Genomic DNA, 20,942 nt, shown 5'->3' with positions numbered 1-20,942 from the left:
TAAAAAATTTTAAGGGTCAGGGCTAACAGGGTAAAAGGGAAGCTATTTAACTAAAGGGTTAGGAAGTCCTATCCCTTATCTGGGCGAACTGGAAACAAACTGGGAAAACTGGTAATTGTGTCAGTTCGAGTGTTTACTAAAATCCCCCCACTTACATGGTAGAAACAGGATTTACGTGCATAGGCACGCACCTACATAAAAATGTGCACGTGTGCGCATTCAGCTTATTTTATACCATGCACCCATATACATGGCTGCTTATGTTATACAATGACCAAGTCCCTTGGCACGAGCCGGAAAACACGCATTCATGTGTGTTTTGTCCCCACAGAACATAGGGCCGGTGGAAGCACTAGGTGCCAAGTATTAGGGGACGCCGCGAGCAGTGGTATCCCGAAGGGAGCCAATGCCCCTGGGCGCAGGGAGGCTCATGCGGCCGCCGGTGGACCTCATCCCAATGGCAGCTGAGCAGCGACACACATATAGCAGGCAGATCGGCAGGGCTGTGATGGAGCTCACGTCACCACGGCCCGAAGAAAAAGATAGCGTTTAAACGTGCTGATGCTCCTCCTCCTTCCTGCCTGCGCGGCCCTGGAAGTAAACGTTGCCGGAGCCGCGCGGGCAGGAAGGAGGAGGAGCATCAGCATGTGCAGAAGAGGAGCAGCGCTTATGGGCCGCCGCAAATCCCAAGTCGCAGCGGCCCGAGAAGAGGAAGAGGCCCGGTAGCGACCCATGAAGAGGAGGCCCAGAGGTGGGAGAGAGGCTGAGGGTCTGTAAAGTGTGTATGTGTGCGTGTATGAGATGAGTTGAGAGACTGTGTGTGAGAGTGAGGACCTGAATGTTTGCAGAGACAGCATGTGAGAGCCTCTGTGTGTGTGTGAGAGACAGCATGTGCCAATGAGAGACTGTGTGTATGAATGATTGTATGAGAGAGAGCATGTGACATTGAGAGCCTGTGCTTGAGCAAGACAGCATGTGGGAGTGAGAGAGAGCCTGTGTGTGTGAGACTCAGTCAGCATGTGCCAGTGAGAGACTGTGTGTATGAATGATTGTATGAGAGAGAGCATGTGACAGTGAGAGCCTGTGCTTCAGCATGTGGGAGTTAGAGAGAGCCTGTGTGTGTGTGTGAGTCAGACAGCATGTGCCAGTGAGAGACTGTGTGTATGAATGATTGTATGAGAGAGAGCATGTGACAGTGAGAGCCTGTGTGTGTGTGTGAGAGAGAAAGCATGTGAGAATGAGAACCTGACTGTGTGTTTGAGGGAAGAAGATGGAGAAAAAAGAAATAGAAAAAAAGACAATATAAAAGGAATTGGCAAAAAAATAAGAAAGGGAAGGTGGAAAAAAATAAGAAAGGGAGAGTGGAAAAAAAAAGCCTGTGACCAACCGATTAGAAAACTAAGATCAGACAGCAAAGGTAAAAAAAAAAATTACTTTTTAGTGATTGGCACATGTAATCTTTCGGAATGTGCAAGAGTAGCACTTTCTCTATGCGGATCTCACAATGTACGAGATCAGCATGGAGGAAGTGGAAGCCCAGTAGCAGCAATCAGCGCCTCCCCAATAGCCATACGGCAGCAGTGACAGTGGCAGCAGAGGAATGAGAGAGGTTCTGAGGTTGCTGGCAAAAGAAAGAGAGGGGGGTCTGCCTTTAGTGTGTGCATGTGTATGAATGGGACTCTGCCTGAGGGTGTATGTGTGTGAATGCATGGGTGCCTGCCTGGGGGATGGGGAGGGAGTGGTGTGAAAATGAATGGAAGCCTGCCTGAGGGTCAGAGTGTGTGTGTGTGTGTGTGTGTGTGTTAGAATGACTGGGAGCTTGCCTGGGTGTGTGTGTTTGTGTGTATGTGAGGGAGCCAGTGAGTGTGAGAGCATGAGTGTGTATGAGAAAATCCAGGGGAGTAAGAGTTTGTGTGGGGGGCAGCTGTGGAGGGGGAGAGGGTGTCTTAGAGCCTGAGAGTGTGTCAGTGATGTGAGAGCGAGAGGTTATGGTGGCTATAAGAGCATGAATGTGTATGTATGTGACAGTGTATGTGTGAGAGAGAATGGACATGTGATTATGTGTGTGAGAGAGAGGATAACCTCCTAGTCCTCGACAATATCAGGGTGACTGGAAATCAAGAGCTCCCACAGAAGGGGACAGCAGGGGCTTTTTAAAATCCTTATTAGTTTTAATTATTGGATATTATTTGATATATGTGCTGTTTTGAAATATTTTATTGGTATTTGGGAAATTGTAAAAAATGTATATGATTTTAATTAATAGAAATTCTATTTATCAGTATTTTTTAAATATTCTTTTATTATGGTTTTACTATTATAACTGATGCTTTATGTTTCTTGATTTTATTTTTTTTGTGAGGAATGGTGGTTCTGTTTTTCCAGTTAAAACACAGAGTCTGGCTTCTTGGAGTTTATATTTCAGTTTTTGTTTAATTTGTGCTCATCTATTTTGTATTCTGTATTTGATGAGAGTCTGTCTCTGCTCTGTGTGTGTGACCGTGATGAGAGATTCTGCTAGCATGTAGTGTCTGTATAGGGATCTATAGCAATCGGGTTTGTTTTGTTTCCTCAGTAGGTGGTGTATTGGTATTCTAGGACCCAATGTAATATTTACCCATGCTTTTTCACGGGTAGGGTTATTGTTGTTTGAGTCCTTGGTGTTATTACTGTTATGTTACAATGGGATTGCAGTATAGATTTTGAGTGTCCTTTTTTGCTGGGTTTTGTGTTAGTTCACAATGTGCCTGGAAGTGGAAGGTATTTGTGCTGCTGTTACTGTGAGGTGACACCAGAATTTGAAAATATCTTTTAGTATGATGAGCTGTAAGGGAAACATCGAAGCTCCATTGTTTGGGGAAATTTCAGTGGATGCACAGTTACAGAACTGAAGGTGCAGGATTTTTATTGACATTCTGTCCCTTCCTATATATTCCAGACTTCACTCTCATAGCCATATAGAATTAGTTGAATGAGGCTATCAAATAATTTTATAGTAGTTTTACTAGAAGTGTGAAACTGGCCAGCTTTTTAAAATTATGCAGAAGACCCTTTGGACTTTTTTATTAACACTTTTTTTTTTTTGTAACCAGTTTTAAAGCAGGATCCATGCTATAGAGGTGGGTGTGATGAAGAAATGTCATTTTGGCTCCCCCCCCCCCCCAAAAAAAATTCTTCTGTCTAGAGATGCGACTGATTTTCTGTGACCTTAAGCATTAGTACAAGAAGGATTAAGGGGGGGATGCTGGAGAGGCACACAAATGCATTAGCCCTGTATGAGAGTTGTTATTGGTCATGGGGAAGATTTGTTTTGTATTACTTTTTTGATTCTGCTTTTGAATTTGCCTTCTTAGTTCGCCGTGGATGCCCTGTCCAAGTATAGGTTTGATAAAGTTTATGTGCTCCATTGTTAGAATGGTTTTAGTTAATAGGAAAGGTTATTACGGTAGAGGAACAGCAGGTTAGCACTTCAGGTGCACACGAAGGGGGCGCACAAAGGGGCAAGCTCCTCTGTTGCACTCCTTTGTGCACTTCAAGGGTACGCACCCACCGGAGACCCTTGGTACGCCACTGGGTGCAAACCATATGGGGCTGCAAGCGGCGGCAAAGAGGAGCGGAGATTTGGCGGGCTGCGAGCAGTGCCCAACCTGCTTGTGATCCAGAAAACCACACAGTCGGTGGGCGTGATCGAGAACGATGTAGGAATTCGGGGCCGAGACCGGGGGGGGGGCAGGGGCGCAAGGGAGAAGGCTCGCCTAGGGCGCCTAATCTCCTTGCACCGGCCCTGACAGAACAATGTGCTTCCATGTGGCTGTTTCAAAGTTACCCGTCTTTGTGAATGAACCCCCAAGTTTGTACCTGAGGCAATGGATGGTAAAGTGACTTCCCCAAGGTCACAAGGATTGCAAGTGGAATTTGAACCCTGGCTTCCTAGTTTCATAGCCTGCTGCTCCAAACACTAGGCTGATTCTCCACTACTGCACCAGTGATTATATCAGATTTGATTGCATTATGCCCTCTATTGCTATGCAGCCCTCACCACTATAACCTCTTGATCCAGGTTTTGCATTCCATTGAGGACTAAAATAGCTCCCCTTCTCATCAGTTCTAGAACTTACTAGGACTTATTATTTCTGCATGTGCTGATGAGATATTGACATAATCAATACTAGGGTAATAGAAATCTTCCATTACTAATATCTTGTCAAATTTGTTTGCCTTTCTAATTTCTGCTAGTGTTTCATAGTCTGTTTCTTCATCTTGGCTAGATAGACGACAGTATATACCCAGTGCTATACTCTTATGCATCACACATGAAATGTTTATCCTTCAGGAGTTTTATCCAGCGTCAGTCTGTGCTATCCTTTACAAATAGGTGCAATAAATGAGATTATCATGGTTGCTTATGTAAATAGATAATGGATATACTAATGAACAACAATGAGCTGATTAGGCAATTTAGAAGTATGTACTAAAGTGCATTAAGTGCTATAGAATTTATCACCTGATGTTTAAATTGGAAAAAATCTCAATATCTTAAAGATGACTTTGCATAAAGTGAAAACCAACACCTGACAGGATGACTTTTTTTTTTCTTTAATACAGACATTCTGTGTGACTGTAGCATCAGAGGTAAAGGAAGGAAAGAGTGAGAAACAAGGGGAAACAATCCAGGAGAGCAAGGAAGGCAAGCGGAGAGGCCTCAGAAAGCAGCCCTACAGAGGAGGCCACACAGGTCATGCAGAGCAGATTTTAGACTCTGTATCACTCTATAGGCTCTGAATCACTCTGCTGACCCTATATATTGGGGGAAGTTAGGTCTTGATGTTAGTAAGCCAAGCAATACCTAATGAAGGTCTTGTTAGTTGGATTGAGGAGAGATGTCCCTTCATTTTGAAGCTCTTTTCTCCCAGAAGCCCACTAAATATTTGGACATGTAAGGCTTTCCACAATATTTTTCATCTGTTGCACAATATGGGGCTGAATTTCAAAGTCCTATGGGGCAGATTTTCAAAGCTCTATGAGTGAAAATCCAGGAGGATTTACGCACGTAGGGGGGTTACGCGCGTCAGGCCTATTTTCAAAAGGCCCAGAGGTGCGCATAAAGCCCCGGGACGTGTGTAAGTCCCGAGGCTTGAAAAAATGGGCAGTCCAGGGGCGGGACGTGGGCGGGGCATGGCGGGTCCAGAGGTCTCTCCACGGCCGCTGGGCCGGGGTATCGCACGCCGGCACTCAGCCTCGGAGGGAAGGGGGAAAGCCATCGGGGCTCCCCTAGGGCTTGGTGCGCACAAGGTGCACCCCCCCTTGTGTGCGCCGACCCCGTATTTTATAACCTGCGCGTGGCTGCGCGCGCATGTTATAAAACCAGGCGTACATTTGTGCATGCCGGGTAGCGCGCACAAATGTAGGCCGCGTGCGTAGGTTTTAAAACCTGCCCTAGAGTGCATAATTGTGCACCCCCTTGCACGAGCTGACCCCCTTTTTTTTTTAACATGCACGCCTGCGCGCATGTTATGAAATCGGGCGTATATGTGCTCCAAAGAGTAGAAAAACAGGTACCAACACAGTCCTTTCAGATATTATGATGTCCTCTCTGGTCGAACCCCTTAAAGTGCTAAAACCAACAAAAAAAGGTAAAAAACACATTTTAACATTATTGCTAGGTCCCGTTTACCATTTAAGGAAAAAAGGAAAGACCAAATTGAGGGGATGTCCACTAACTGCCCCCAGTTTCCCCCCCCCCCCGACCCCGTTAGCACCGAGATTCACTAAGCCTTGCAGCATTAGTGAATCCAGGCCTAAATTATGTGCTACTAGTGTGAATGAAATGCTACATTCAGCCCCATATCCTATTTTCAGAATCAGAGAAAGACAGCAAAAGGGGTGCTGCATGACCTCACATTTTGTGAATTGATTAATAAGCATAGAGGAATGGTAACGACAAATAACGGGATAACTTTTGAATTAAAATGAAAGTTTGTAAGTTTAATGGACTCAGCCTAGAAAATCGTCCATACCACATATTTTTCAGAAAATGTGACTACTGAACATGATTACCAAAGTAGAAGGTGGAAGAAACAGACCAGCTGACCCATCTAGTCTAGTTATTCTTGTCCATACTGAGTGAGTACACAGTATTCAAGGTGAGACCGCACCTTGAATACTGTGTTCAATTCTGGTCGCCGCATATCAAAAAAGATACAATTGCGATGGAGATGGTACAGAGAAGGGCTATCAAAATGATAAGGGGAATGGAACAACTCCTCTATGAGGAAAGACTAAAGAGGTTAGGACTTTTCAGCTTGGAGAAGAGACGGCTGAGGGGGGATATGATAGAGATGTTTAAAATTATGAGAGGTCTAGAACGGGTAGATGTGAATTGGTTATTTACTCTTTCGGATAGTAGAAAGACTAGGGGGCACTTCATGAAGTTAGCATTGGGCACATTTAAAACTAATCGGAGAAAGTTCTTTTTTACTCAACGCACAATTAAACTCTGGAATTTGTTGCCAGAGGATGTGGTTAGTGCAGTTAGTATAGCGTTGTTTAAAAAAGGATTGGATAAGTTCTTGGAGAAGTCCATTACCTGCTATTAAGTTCACTTAGAGAATAGCCACTGCCATTAGCAATGGTAACATGGAATAGACTTAGTTTTTGGGTACTTGCCAGGTTCTTATGGCCTGGATTGGCCACTGTTGGAAACAGGATGCTGGGCTTGACCAGTATGGCATTTTCTTATGTTCTTATACTACAAGGATATATCTAGGGACCTTTGTTTTCAGTTTTTATTTTATTTTGTCTGGGAATTTCAATGTTTGAACAAAAAGGAAATCAGTGGAAAAATGACTTTGTTTTTTTACTGATTTTTCTTTTGTGTGTTATATCACCATTTTTCCACTGACTTTTTTTTGGTATAACAATGAAATTGCCAGGGACAATAACATAAAACACTGAAAACAAAGGATTCTAGATATATTCCAGCTGCCAGTCATAGAATGTGACAACTTGTATGATATCTTTCCTTGTCTAGGACAGTTTTCATCTTTTTCATTTGTACTCTACCATCTTGGGCAATGATCGTACAATATCCCCCACTTAGTTCTCACTATGTCTAACCACTATGTCTAACCAGTGTGGTTGTTGACCCAACATCTGGCCCTCTAGATCCCCTGCATAGCTTCCCACACTGAGCTGGCAATGTGAGCATCTTCTAGTTATTACCGTGCTTGTGCCCTGCCAGACAGACCCAGCTACTAGATAATTCTGTCTTCACAGTCAGCCAGCCAGACCCAGCCATATGTATACCTACATTTCCATTAGGACTTGTAACATTTCATATTTTCCAATCTGTCATTCATTCTTACACAAGCCGTTAAGCCCGTTAAAACGGGCTACATTAACATTTTTTTTGGATCATTTCCTTCCCCCTCATTCTCCCTCCCACCTCCCCCACTCTCTCCCCTCAGTCACTCCTCTCTCTCCCCCCTCCCTCCTCCCCTCAGTCACTCCCCCCTCCTCCCTCCCTCAGTCACTCCTATCTCCCCCTCCCCCAGTCACTCCCCTCAGTCACTCCCCCCTCCTCCCCTCAGTCACTCCCCCCCCCCCCAGGTTACCTCCTCTCCTCTCCCCCTCCCTCCTCCCCTGAGTCACTCCTCCCTCCCCCCTCCCCTCTCTCACTCCTCCCTCCCCCCTCCCCTCAGTCACTCCCCCCTCCCCTCAGTCACTCCTCCCTCCCCCCTCCCCTCAGTCACTCCCCCCTCCCCCCTCCCCTCCCCCCTCCCCTCAGTCACTCCCCCCTCCTCCTCCCTCCCTCCCTCCTCCCCTGAGTCGCTCCTCTCTCCCCCCTCCCCTCAGTCACTCCTCCCTCCTCCCCTCAGTCACTCCTCTCTCCCCCCTCCCTCCTCCCCTTAGTCACTCCCCCTTCCCTCCTCCTCCCTCCCCCCAGTCACTCCTCTCTCCCTCCTCCCTTCAGTCGATCTCCGCCGAAGACCCGGAGCGGCGGCGGCATGCGCACGAGGGAGGGACAGACTTCCTGGAAGTCTGTCCCTCCCTCGCGCGCATGCCGCCGCCGCTCCGGGTCTTCGGGCCGCCGCTCCTGCCGCTCCGGGCCGCCGCTCCTGCCGCTCCGGGCCGCCGCTGCCGCTGCTCCTGCCCAGGTCTTCGGGCCGGGGCCGCCGCCGCCGCCGCTCCGGGGCTTCGGGCCGGTGCCGCTGCCGCTCCGGGTCTTCGGGCCGCCGCTCCTGCCGCTCCGGGGCTTCGGGCCGGTGCCGCTGCCGCTCCGGGTCTTCGGGCCACCGCCGCCACTCCGGGTCTTTGGGACAGAGCCGCCGCCGCCGCTCCCGCCGCTCCGGGTCTTCGGGTCGCCGCTCCTGCCGCTCCGGGTCTTCGGGCCGCCGCTCCGGGTCTTCGGGCCGGTGCCGCCGCCGCTCCGGGTCTTCGGGCCGCCGCTCCTACAGCGCCATTTTTATTTTTAAGAGGCACACTGTGACCGACATGCTCGCATGCGCGGTAGAGCTGCTCTCTACTGCGCATTTGCGGCACGTCGGTCAAGCTTCGTTTATTAGGTAGGATACTTTAAGGGGATTGCTCAGACTGCATCACTGAAGGGCAGGAAGTGTGGAATATTGATATTGATTGTTAGCACTGCTAAAAGAGAGGATTTATTACAAAAAAAAAAAACTCAATTATACAGAGGATCCTACAAAATCCCTATAACTCCATGTAAGCTAAAATTATAGTGGCTAAGGTCAACTGGGATCTTGGGGTGATAGTTTCTCATGAACTGAAGATGGTGATGCAATGTGACAAGATGATAGCTAAAGCCAGAAGGATGCTGGTTTGCATAGAGCGAGGAATAACCAATAAGAAAATGGTGATGCCCTTGCACAGGTCCATGGTACTATGGAATATTATGTTCAGTTCTGGAGCCCTGATCTCAAAGGGGATAGGATGGAGGTGGTCCAGAGATGGGCTACCAAAATAGTGTGGGGTCTGTATCAGAAAACCTGTGAGGAGAGACTGAAGGATCTGAATATGTACACCCTGGCAGAGAGGATGAAGAGGGGTGATATGATACAGACCTTCAGATACCTGAAAGTTTTTAATGATGTGCAAACTTCAAACCTTTTCTGTTGGAAAGAAATCAGTAGAACTAGGGGTCGTGAAATGAAACTCCAAGGAGGGCACCTCAGAACCATTGTCAGGAAATATTTCTTCACGGAATGCCCTTCTGGAGGAGGTGGTGAAAACCGAAACAGTAAAAGAATTGAAAAGGGCATGAGATAAATACTGTGGATCTCTAAAGGCTAAAGGATGGACATGAATAAAAGAGGGCATAGAGTAAATTTGATGGTGCAGCAGTTATTACCCTTAGGGGTAGATCTTTAAAAAATACGCGATTGCATACTTTTGTTCGCGCACCAGGCGTGAACAAAAGTACGCTGGATTTTATAAGATACGTGCGTAACCGCGCGTATCTTATAAAATCCGGTGTCGGCGCGTGCAAGGGGGTGCACATTTGTGCAACCTGCGAGCGCCGAGCCCAGCAGCGCTGCCTGTTCCCTCCGAGGCCGCTCCGATTTCAGAGCGGCCTCGGAGGGAACTTTCCTTCGCCCTCCCCCCACCTTCCCCTCCCTTCCCCTACCTAACCCACCCCCCCGGCCCTATCTAAACCTCCCCTACCTTTGTTGGCAAAGTTACGCCTGCTGAAAGCAGGCGTAACTTTGCGCGCGCCGGCCGGCAGCCCCGCTCGTTTTCCGGTCCAGGGGGCTGGTCCGGAGGCCTCAACAACGCCCCCGGGCCAGTGCCACGCCCCGGGCCCGCCCCCGAAACGCCGCGGCACGCCCCCGAAACGCCGTGTCGTTTCAGGAACACCCCCGGAAACGCCTCCTCCCGCCCCTTTTTGAAAGCCCCGGGACTTACGCGCGTCCTGGGGCTTTACGCGCGCCGGCGGCCTATGCAAACTAGGCACGCTGGCGCGCAGGGCTTTTAAAATCCGCCCCTTAACCAATAAGCGATACTATTGATGCAACTCCATCATTGCTCTCTGCTAAAACAGCAGGGAGAAAAGGGGAATTGGATTCAAGCAATGAGAGCCCTGACTTTTATGGTCTGGGAAAACAAGTATGGGGGTAACTTGCTGATGTGGCGGTTACTATCCTTAACCAATAAAACTGATACGTTGATGTAACTCAAACATTACTCTCTGCTTCAATGGCTAGGTTTAATGGGGAATTGGATTCAACAGCGATTAACGAGGGCTAATGTGGGAAACTGATAAGCACGGAGGTAACGAGGAATTGGTTCAAACAGCAACCAACGAATTTTATGGTCTAGGAAACAGGTAACCATGGGGTAACCTACACGGCACATATTTTGACTCTTACCTTCATTTCAATTTTGTTTTTAAATTTGTATAAGAAACCAAAATTCTGCAAAACATATTGATAAATCTGTCTTTAATTGCTTGTATCGGTGACACAGTCTTTTTTTTTTTTTTAATCATATTGTATTTTGGGGGAGGATATCGTTTTCTTGGCTTGATGCCAAGTCCTGGAAATGTTGATGAGTGTCCACACAGGGCTATGGAATAGGTTCATTTTGGCTCCTGTGCCTTCAAGGTGGGAGTATCCTTGGTGCAGTCTGTGAGATTTTGAATTCAGTAGTAGTTGCTGTCCTTAAGGTGCAAAATCATCTTTTTGGGGTTTTTTTTTACCATTCTGCTTAGGGCAATTTGACATATCCCTCAATATTTTCGATCAACTTTAGTCCCTTCATGAGTGAATTTTTTTTTTTTTTACTACTGATGTTCCCGGTACAATGTTTTGGTTGTAAATATTTTCTTTTTTTTTTTGCGCATGTTGCTCAGTCAAGCAAGATAGCGTGAAATAAACTGCATGCGAATACCAGCTTTGCAGTGTACCCAAGAGGCTGAGAATCTCATCATCTTTGATTATGATGTTAGAATCCATTTCATTGCTTTCCATGTGTTGTATTATTAAGCTATGTTTAATAATGTGTTACCACACATCTGTTACTTTTTTATTATTATTTCTCACAGATTTCCTTCCACATTCACCTGTAAAGCATATATAAATTGTTTGCTTTGCTATGGATATCATATCATATCATTTTTTGCCACCTTTACAGCTTTTTTTTCTCTTCCACCCCAAATAAAACCATAAACATATTTGATTCAACTGTGGAATGCTGCAAATGTCTTCTAACATATTTATTTTTATTCTCCTCTCTCTCTCTCTCTCTCTAACTGGTTGCCCGAGCATAGTAAACAGTAAAGCTCTGGAGACATCAGGTTCTCTCCTAATTCTCTGCCACTCATCTTCTTCCATGTTCTGCCAAACCTCTACCTATGGAAGCTATAAAGACAGTTTCCCTCCGGGAGTACTGTATGAATGCAGGACAGTAAGAAAGTAGTCCATTAGTGATCTAGAAGAGGATACACAACCAAGTCTTTTAAGAGGAAAGTACAAAGGTTCTCCTGTGAAAGACCCCTTGGTGCTCAGATATGGGGGGGGTTTTTTCCTTCATATGGCCCAACTCAAGCTTAAAGCATTACCTCTCAGCACAGTTGTCCAGCAACCATGTCAGCCAAAGAGGTTCAAAATGTCTAAGCAATGTGTTTAGTATAAAAAGCAAGGCAGACTGAGAACCGGGAATTTATTTTCCAAAACATGTGTCAAGCTCAATAATAGCCCTTCTCTGTTGAACTAGTTAAATGTTTGTTACTGTAAAACAGGGCACTGCTGGTAGAAAACCAGCCACTTAGCAACCCTATGAGCACAGGTCAAAGATCATTAGGCACAGCTTTGTTCTGTCAAAGATTTTGAGTTGTCAGTCACCAGGGTCAGGATCCCATGTTAGGCTGATGCCAATCAATCTTGATCATACACGTCCCTGGTTTTTACCTTGTTTTTCAATTTTTTTGGTAAGGAAAAAAAAATGACATTCCTTCGCACTTAAAATATCTCCTATGGATATTGCATAATGTTAGCCTTTATTTGCATACTTTTCTATGTAATCCATGTTTTACAGTGCCATCTACAAACTACACCATTTTTTTCTATTTGCGGATACCAAATTTAAATCAGCTGAATCAATTTCAAAATTACAGTACTAATCTTCCTTACAGTGCTAATAGTTACAGCTTGTAGATTTTATTTCGCAATGTGCTGCAGAAAAAAATAAATCAAAGTGAAGTGTTACCAGACATTTTTCTGATTTTCATCTATTTTGGGCATAATAACTCTTCAATACATTTTTAGCAGTCAAATTACAACTTTACATAGTGCAAATTCATCATAGTTTCAGTGTTAAAAAATATAAAAACTGAATTTTGGGATTCTGTGTACCACTTTAAGGGTCAGAGTTAATATCCCATTTCCAGATTAGTCTTGGGATTCAAAGCCTTAGCAAGCTGTATGGCAAGTGGATTTGCTGGGAAGCAATAGCATCATGGGGGCAATATTACAATGTTTTTATGTAAGTAAATGCTTATTTTTACCAGCAGAAAAAAGTGGGCAGGATTAGATCAGTGGCAAGAAAGTATGCATGGTGAGGCTTGTATTTTCACCCTGCTTCACTGCAACTCCATGGGAGTTGAAAATGAACTTGCAGACCCATCCATACAAAATACCCATGGGTCTGCAAGCAGCTTGGGCAGAATCAAAATTGCCCTCCATATGTCCAAATGTAAAAAAAAAAAAAAATACTTGTCTACATCTACACAAACTTTATTCTGCATCATTCACTCACTGCTTTCCTCTCCATGAATTGCTCCAATTACAAGAAACTAGCCAATGTTCTTAACATAAACCATGCAATCCTCATCTCTTGTATTCCTTTCACATTCTCATACGCTACCAAACTAGGGCCACTGGCCACTGGATCCTCATCTGTCCTGCACAAGGGCTTCATCATTGTATTACCTACTCTGCATCTTCAGCATCCATGCCATAATAGCGGCTGTTCTGCAATAATCCATCTCACTTCTTAAATACCCTGACACCTTGTACAACGCAGCTATCATATATATTGACTAATACAGTGCCTCTGAGGCAAGGATGTCTGGTATATTTCCTGCTGACAGTATTTTAACCCAGGCCTTGTACAAACAAATGGTCATACCTGGAGGTCAAATTGTCACTTGCTTTTCTTGTCTAAAGTGTTTTAGAATCACCAAAGAGCACAGGATGCCTCTCAGCTGTGACTAGGACCCCAATAAACACTAGTAATGTGTGCCACCTTAGTAGTGATGCTAGACACAGTATACAACTGCAGGAATCACATGTTCATGCTCATTACTCATAGCCTGACTGAGAGCCAAAAATAGCAGCCAAGATAAGCACCTCAACCTCCCCAAGCTGACGTCTGCACACATCTTCCCACAGCTGGTCCACTGAACCAATACTGGGATGAGAACTACCCCCTGGTGGCTCCTCCTGCTAGCTCTGATAAGTCTGGCATATATTGTTTCATATTTTTCTGTGAAAGAAGGGTAGGGAAGTCACAGATTGTTGATGGGTCCTGTTGTATGTTGCTGCTAGAAGTGAACCCCCAGTTATTAACTCCTAATTATTACAGATAAGGAGTAATGCCATGGCATACGCAGGCACCACCGATGACCCGGTGCCGCGCCTGGAGAGTGGGCCGATGATGCTGCCTGCGTGCCTACGTCGCCACCCCCCTGCCAGTGTGGGCATGTGCAGCTCAAAGCCATGGGGCCCATGGGCTAAGGAAGGGGGAAAGAGCAGGGGAGGCCCCGGTGGGGATACCAGTCAGGGGACGTATCCAGGCAATGCGGGATGGCTCAATGGGTAATTTGAAGCCCTGGGCCGTCCCGAGGGGTGGGGAAGCTGCGCGAGGAAACACCAGGCCCTTTTGTCCCCTGCTCCCCCGCAGCTGCCTCCCCCAATGTGCAATCAGCAATGCTGTTGACTGTCGAAGGTGAGTCTGATGGGGTCATTTTGGCAGAGTGATATGGGGAATCCTCCAATTAACCACCAGGGGTGGAAGGGGTGGCCCAACCCCCTGCCGAGGGCAATGAGGCCAAAAGGAGGCATAATAGGAAGAGTAGGAGGCACTCCTGCTGCTCCGATTCCTCGGGCAGCAGGAGTTCCTCCTCAGCATCTTTCTCTGGTTCCCGGGGGTCGACAGTGACAGAGGGTTTGCAGAGCACCATTGCTGTTAATGCTAGTTTATTGGTTCTGAACACAATGAAGCAGTTTTAGCAGGGCATCCCACGTTCACTCCGACGTTGCATATGCCATTGCCAGTACATTGATATCTTTAGTCTGATGAAAGGGTATAGATAGACGGAAGGGTCGCATAAGGATCACAAGCGCACGAAGCTCCTTCAGGTCCCAAGTGGGTCTCAAGGAACGTTAATAACTGGGTACGATCCTTTGTGTGTCTAGTGTAAATAGCTGAGCTGATCTCTCTCAGCTCTTAGCATTGTGGTCTTACTTAGACACCACCATTAGTACTCACTTCACCTAAGAGAAATTTGCCTGGTTGAATTATGACGTGCGGTTCAGGGAAAGGATGGCAGACATCTCATCAATGTCCTGGGGCACCCAGATGTCGAGCTGTGGTTGACACACATGATGGCATGCAGTTTGGAAGTGCACGCAAATAATCGCTGCTTTCGTGCCCAGGAAAGCTCACAAGGGTGGGGGTGGGCAGTCGGCCCAACTGCGGAAGCCTGTTGCCGGTATAACAAAGGAAGATGCATGACACAGGACTGCAAATACAAGCACATTTGCTACTTCCGCACAGCCAAACACCCCACTACCAAGTGTACAAAGAACGCCCCTGGGGGTAAGGGCAAGTAGCCCTTTTGCAAGAGCCCTGACCCCAGTTAGATGGGAACAACTGATGCCGGTTCTCAGCCTTTATCCCAATAGGTGCACAGCAGTTTTTCTACATGAGGGCTTTAAGGAGGGTTTCAGAATCCCTTCGAGGGTCCTCTGAACCCTGCCAGCCACACAAATGCTCCCTCTGCAACCAGTTTCACCAATGTAGTGAGAGAGAAGCTGTCTGCAGAAATTAGTCTAGGCAGGATAGTGGGCCCCTTCCCCCTCCCTCCTTTTGACAGGATGGTCTTATCAACTTTAGCAGTGGCGCCCAAGAAAAAACAGGGCAAATTCAGGCTGATACTCAATCTTTCCTACCCAGCGAGCTGGGCTGTGAATTGCTTCATCCCACAGGAGGCCTTGTACGATCCAATATGTTTCATAAGAAGCATAAGAAACATAAGAAAATGCCATACTGGGTCAGACCAAAGGTCCATCAAGCCCAGCATCCTGTTTCCAACAGTGGCCAATCCAGTCCATAAGAACCTGGCAAGTACCCAAAAACAAAGTCTTTTCCATGTTACCATTGCTAATGGCAGTGGCTATTCTCTAAGTGAACTTAATAGCAGGTAATGGAGTTCTCCTCCAAGAACTTATCCAATCCTTTTTTAAACACAGCTATACTAACTGCACTAACCACATCCTCTGGCAACAAATTCCAGAGTTTAATTGTGCGTTGAGTAAAAAAGAACTTTCTCCAATTAGTTTTAAATGTGCCCCATGCTAACTTCATGGAGTGCCCGCTAGTCTTTCTACTATCCGAAAGAGTAAATAACCAATTCACATCTACCCGTTCTAGACCTCTCATGATTTTAAACACCTCTATCATATCCCCCCTCAGTCGTCTCTTCTCCAAGCTGAAAAGTCCTAACCTCTTTAGTCTTTCCTCATAGGGGAGTTTTTCCATTCCCCTTTCCTTTGAAAGTGCACTCAACCTCTCAGGGAAAGTGGGGAGGGGACTACCATGGCAAAGGTTGACATACAGTCCACATTCCTGCTCTTGCCTGTGCATCCGGATGACTTCTCTTTGCTAGGGTTTTACTTTGAGGGTGCCTATTACCTTGATAGGTGCATGCCCACGGGATGCTCTGTTTCGTGTGCACACTTCAAGACGTTCAGCACCTTCCTACATTGAGAGATGTCCTGAAGCACTGGCTAGACAAGAATCGTCCACTACTTGGACAATTTTCTATTCGTTGGATCTCGTGGCTCAGATGTGTGCTGTGATCTGTTCGATGGCTTCTGAAGCATGGCCATAGATTTTGGCATCCTGCAAGCAGTGGACAAATGGGAGCTGCCATCTGAGGTGCGTACATTCCTCGGCATTGAGCTTGACACCATTCAAATGATGTCTAGGCTTCCGGTCAACAAAATACAAAAGTTGTTTGAATCGATCTCAGGTGCTCGTCTGTCTCACAAGGTGACCTTGGCCACTGGCAATCACTAATAGGGAGCTTGGCCTTCACTTGCCGGGTCATCCTGATGGGGTGGGCATTCCTACACCGATTGATTAATGCTGCCTCGACAGTAAAGAAGTACCACTGCTTGCGAGTCACCCACACGATACGTTAGGATCTCACAGAATGGGAGAAATTCCTGGCTGAATTCAATGGCTCGGTGGTGTGGCACTGGCTATAGCTTTGACTAGCAGCTGTTCTCCGATGACTCGGGGGGCTTTGGCTTCAGTCTTTAGTTTCAAGGGAGTTGGTGCGCTGAGGCATGGCCTATAAATTGGGAGGACCCAGGGATCATGGCTAATTTAAGACTAATCGGAGAAAATTCTTTTTCCCTCAACAAACAATAAAGCACTGGAATTTGTTGCCAGAGGATGTTGTTAGTGTAGCTGGGTTCAAAAAAGGTTTGGATAGGTTCTTGGAGGAGAAGTCCATTAACAGCTATTAATCAAGTTTACTTAGGGAATAGCCCCTGCTATTAATTGTATCAGTAGCTTGGAATCTTCTTAGTGTTTGGGTAATTGCCAGGTTCTTGTGGCCTGGTTTGGCCTCTGTTGGAAACAGGATGCTGGGCTTGATGGACCCTTGGTCTGACCCAGCATGGCAATTTCTTATGTTCTTAATATCACTTCCTGGAACTCTTCCCGATAGTGGTAGGACTCCACCTTTGGCATGAGTGGCTAGCGAACAGAAAGGTATGACACCCAAGCAGTCATGCATGCAATCAATCGGCAGTCTTCGAGGTGCACCCCTGCATTGGAACTCGTTAGGCTTATGTTTTGAGGTGCTTGTGGTTAAATGTGTTGGCGCAGGTGAGACACATCCCTGGCCTTCGCAATGAGATTGCTGTCTTTCTCGTTCTAAGTGGAAAGACTTCTGGAGACTTGCTCTGGACTCTGAGAAACAAGTGACGCTGATTCCCGACCTTTGGAGCCAAGAAGCATTTAACCTGGTGTGTTAGTCGATCGCATATCTGAGGGGATACAATGATGTTGTGGAATTCCTAGAAATCTCCTCTCTACCTGAAAACCTCTGTCTTTCACACAAACTGGTGGAACACATTGCACAGGCAAAGCAGCATGGCACGTCCTGAGACACAGTTCAAACCAATTGGCGGATTACACATTTTTCATTAAGGATCAAGATTTGCCAACCTAGCAAGGGACTTCACCATTAGGTGCATTCTCGCGGGCTGAGCCAAACACAATCCGAGAGTTCTGGATGCGCGCCTCCCTATATTACACAACCATTTGTTTGCTCTGTGGCACTGTTTACCTTCAGTTGTTATGGACCATTTTGAATTGGTCTTGTTCCGAGCCACCATTTGAATTGCATTCTTCACCGCGTGTCACGTGAGAGACCTGGTTGCCACGGCCAGTATCAAACACGATCACTTTGGTCTTCGAGCCTGAGACGTTTCCATCATAGATGGAAAGCTCAATATCAGGATACGGAGATCTAGGACCGATCAGCTCGGCTGGGGGCAAGTGGTCACATTAGCCCAAGTACAGGGCTTGCCTATGTGCCAGGTCTTCAACGTAATGTGTTATAAGGTGGTCAGGCCGTCTGGAGGGAAGCAATTTCTTTTGCATGCTAACTCACTCTCACTGAGCAAGGACCAGTTTACCACCATCTCAAGCACACCCTGGACGTGGCTGGTCTGAAGTCGTAGCAGTTCAGGACTCACTCTTTCCAAATTGGGGTGACCTCCAGCGCAATGGCATCTGGTTTTCTAGGCACCGCCATCCAGCATATTGGCAGATGGCGCTCCCTGGTGTACCTATCCTATATTAGGCAGATGAATGAATTCCCACATCTCATTGCAACGTAGACATTAGCAGTGACCTACGGGATCACACTAGCAGTATTCCCCTTTACCCCTTGCAACAATGCTGTTAACACCTTTCAGGCCCTCACTGGCAGCATCGAGTGATATGGATTGTGGGACACTCATTTGTATTTGGGTGGAGCAGTGTGCAAACAGAAATATCTTCAGCCGACAGCTGGGCGTTACACCGAGCTACGGCATAGTGTGATGACTGGGTCGGAGAGGCATGTGTTGGGATCAGCTGGTCCCCCTGATAAGGCAGCAATTGACTAAATTTGCCCCTCCAAAAGTATTAATCATATACCGTGGAGGTAATGATCTGGGAATAATGCCCAGATGCCTGCTCCCAGATAATGTGAGGAATGACATTGCAGTCATCCTGTCCTTGAAACTGAGAGGAGATCATCCCTGCCAGTTCCTCATCTTGCTACTCTGGATGGATGAAGAAATTAAAGAAGCAAATTTATACTTTTGTTGAGCACCGGGATGGCATACACATAAGACACCATATCTGGATGTGCATGGATTGCTTGGTACTGTTCATAATGATGGAGTGCATCTGTCTGATATAGGCTGGACCTGTTTTGAACAATTTGAAACGTACCATACACAGAGTCCTGGCGGGTTCCTAGTCCTCGGCCTGAAGAGTCCCTAGTCATTGGCTACAGCTGGGTAGGGGAGGGTCCCGGATAAGCTGTCTGGCTATAGGGGCCCTATGGAGTGAGTACCCAAGCCGGGAAAGCGGTTGCCAGTTGGATACAGTGTGATGCGAGGTGGGGGACTGTCTGTCGCCAGGGCTCGCTGGCCCCAGCACGGCAGCAGACCAGATGCTCACATCCTTTGATGGGTCAGTCACCTTGCTTTGGCACAGCAGGTGACCGGAATACCCTGTGATTACCTCCTGGAAGGTAGGGCCTTGCTTAGTTGTGGCAGGCCCAGGGCTGAAGGTGACATGCTGCCAGCACAGAGGAGGACACTCAGATAGCTTACCTATGTTATGGCTCAGGTGCGATGTTTGTTGTATACTGTTTTATTGTAATAAAGTTGCGGCCAATTTATTCCACACCTGGTCTCCATGATATTTTGTATACGTGGGTGCATATTACTGTGTCCCCATCCTCTGGTGACAGTCGCAGCTGCCCAGGTCATTATAAGAATAGTTGAGCTAAATTTCACCCTAACTTTTATAACCACCTCCCCAAACCCCCAAAACTCCATAAATTTAACCTGAGCTGCTTCACTGACTTCTGGTAATACTCTTACCCTCTGATTTTAAAAACCAACATCTTTTGTCACATAGATGAATTTGAGTCCAGTCTGTGTCCAGTCCAGAGGAAGTGTCCAGTCCAGAGGAAGTGCTAACAGGAGAAGTGCTTAAATCCTGTGTGTGTATATTTGTGAGGAGGCAAGTAGTTTGAGAGCTTGAATTAATCCTGTATGTAGTTTAAGGCTTGAATTTAATTTTGGCCTTAGAATTGTGTTTGCTGGAAAATAGAGAATTTGAATTAATTATGTGTGCAGTTTAAGGTCTGAATTTAATTCTAACTTTAAAATTGTACTTGTGCTGCAAAATAGACTAAGAGTTTGTAGCGGTCACTTGCTTGATATAGGAAGGTGTGAGAACTGATTCCTGGGCAAGCAGTCACTGGTGTTTGATCTATTTTAGATTCAGTTTGCAGTGGAATGCATGACATGCATGACCTGGTGCAATAGCAATCACAATACAATCAAATTTGACATAATCTCTGGAAGGAAGATATTAACTAAAACTGCTGCAGTGGCATATAAATTTAAAAAGGAGACTATAATAGAATGAGGAAATTAGAAAAAAATAAAATGGAGTGGTTGCAAAGTTAAAAGTTCATTTGAGGCAGGGACATTTTTTTAAAATGATCACATTTGTCATCCACTTATGCCAGAACATCTCTCTTAAAAAAAACAAAGAGTGCATCATATCAGATGCCACACCATCTCTCATATTGTTTGTGCTTTCATTTATCTTCTCCTTAACCCAGTATGTCTATATTTTTAGTTTAGCTTTTTGTTTTGCATTTGCATTTAAAATGTGAGCTGTAGAAGATTGCAAATTTTCACAATGTCCACTTATCTTCACAACACAGTAAGAATATAGTTACTTATCTCATTCTTTAAATGGAGTTTTTCAGGATGGTAATTCTCTTGGAGATTCTCAAAAATCAAGTTGAAATTGTCAACCATTAACTGTCAACCAATTGCCCGGCACTAGACCGTATTTAAATAGATTTCTTCCTCAGGTCAACATGTGCATGCTCAGCTTGTTATTTTATGGCTCTCTGGTCTTGATATGACATCCAGAAGTGACAATATATAAATATCCCCTATAAATTCCTGCAAGTGAACCAATTGTATGTTACATACATATAAATGCCACATTGGCTTGTTCATGCTATTGTTGCATTTCTTTGTTCTTGAATGCAGAGCTATTTCAAGTTAAACAATACTGTAAATTAGTTCACTTTGTATTAAACAAAATTATAAACTGGCTCTCAGTACCTCTACCTTGAATAAATCAAAACATGAACTAAATATAAAATGAAACTATATCATGGAAAACCATTCAAGTTGTTCATTTAGTTCAGATGGTGATTTCTGTTTAGATATCCGGGTGATTTTCTGGCATAAGTGGATGACAAAAATGACCTTTTTGAGAATAGTATAATTTGTTTTTCTTTTATTGGCTAATATATAAATTTACACATTATTTAAAAATGCCATCATGGAATCCCAGATAAAATGTATTCCATGCATTAA

This window comes from Rhinatrema bivittatum, chromosome 9 (assembly GCF_901001135.1).
Source record: "Rhinatrema bivittatum chromosome 9, aRhiBiv1.1, whole genome shotgun sequence".
Taxonomy (NCBI): Eukaryota; Metazoa; Chordata; class Amphibia; order Gymnophiona; family Rhinatrematidae; genus Rhinatrema; species Rhinatrema bivittatum.
Note: the sequence above shows the minus strand (reverse complement) of the source record.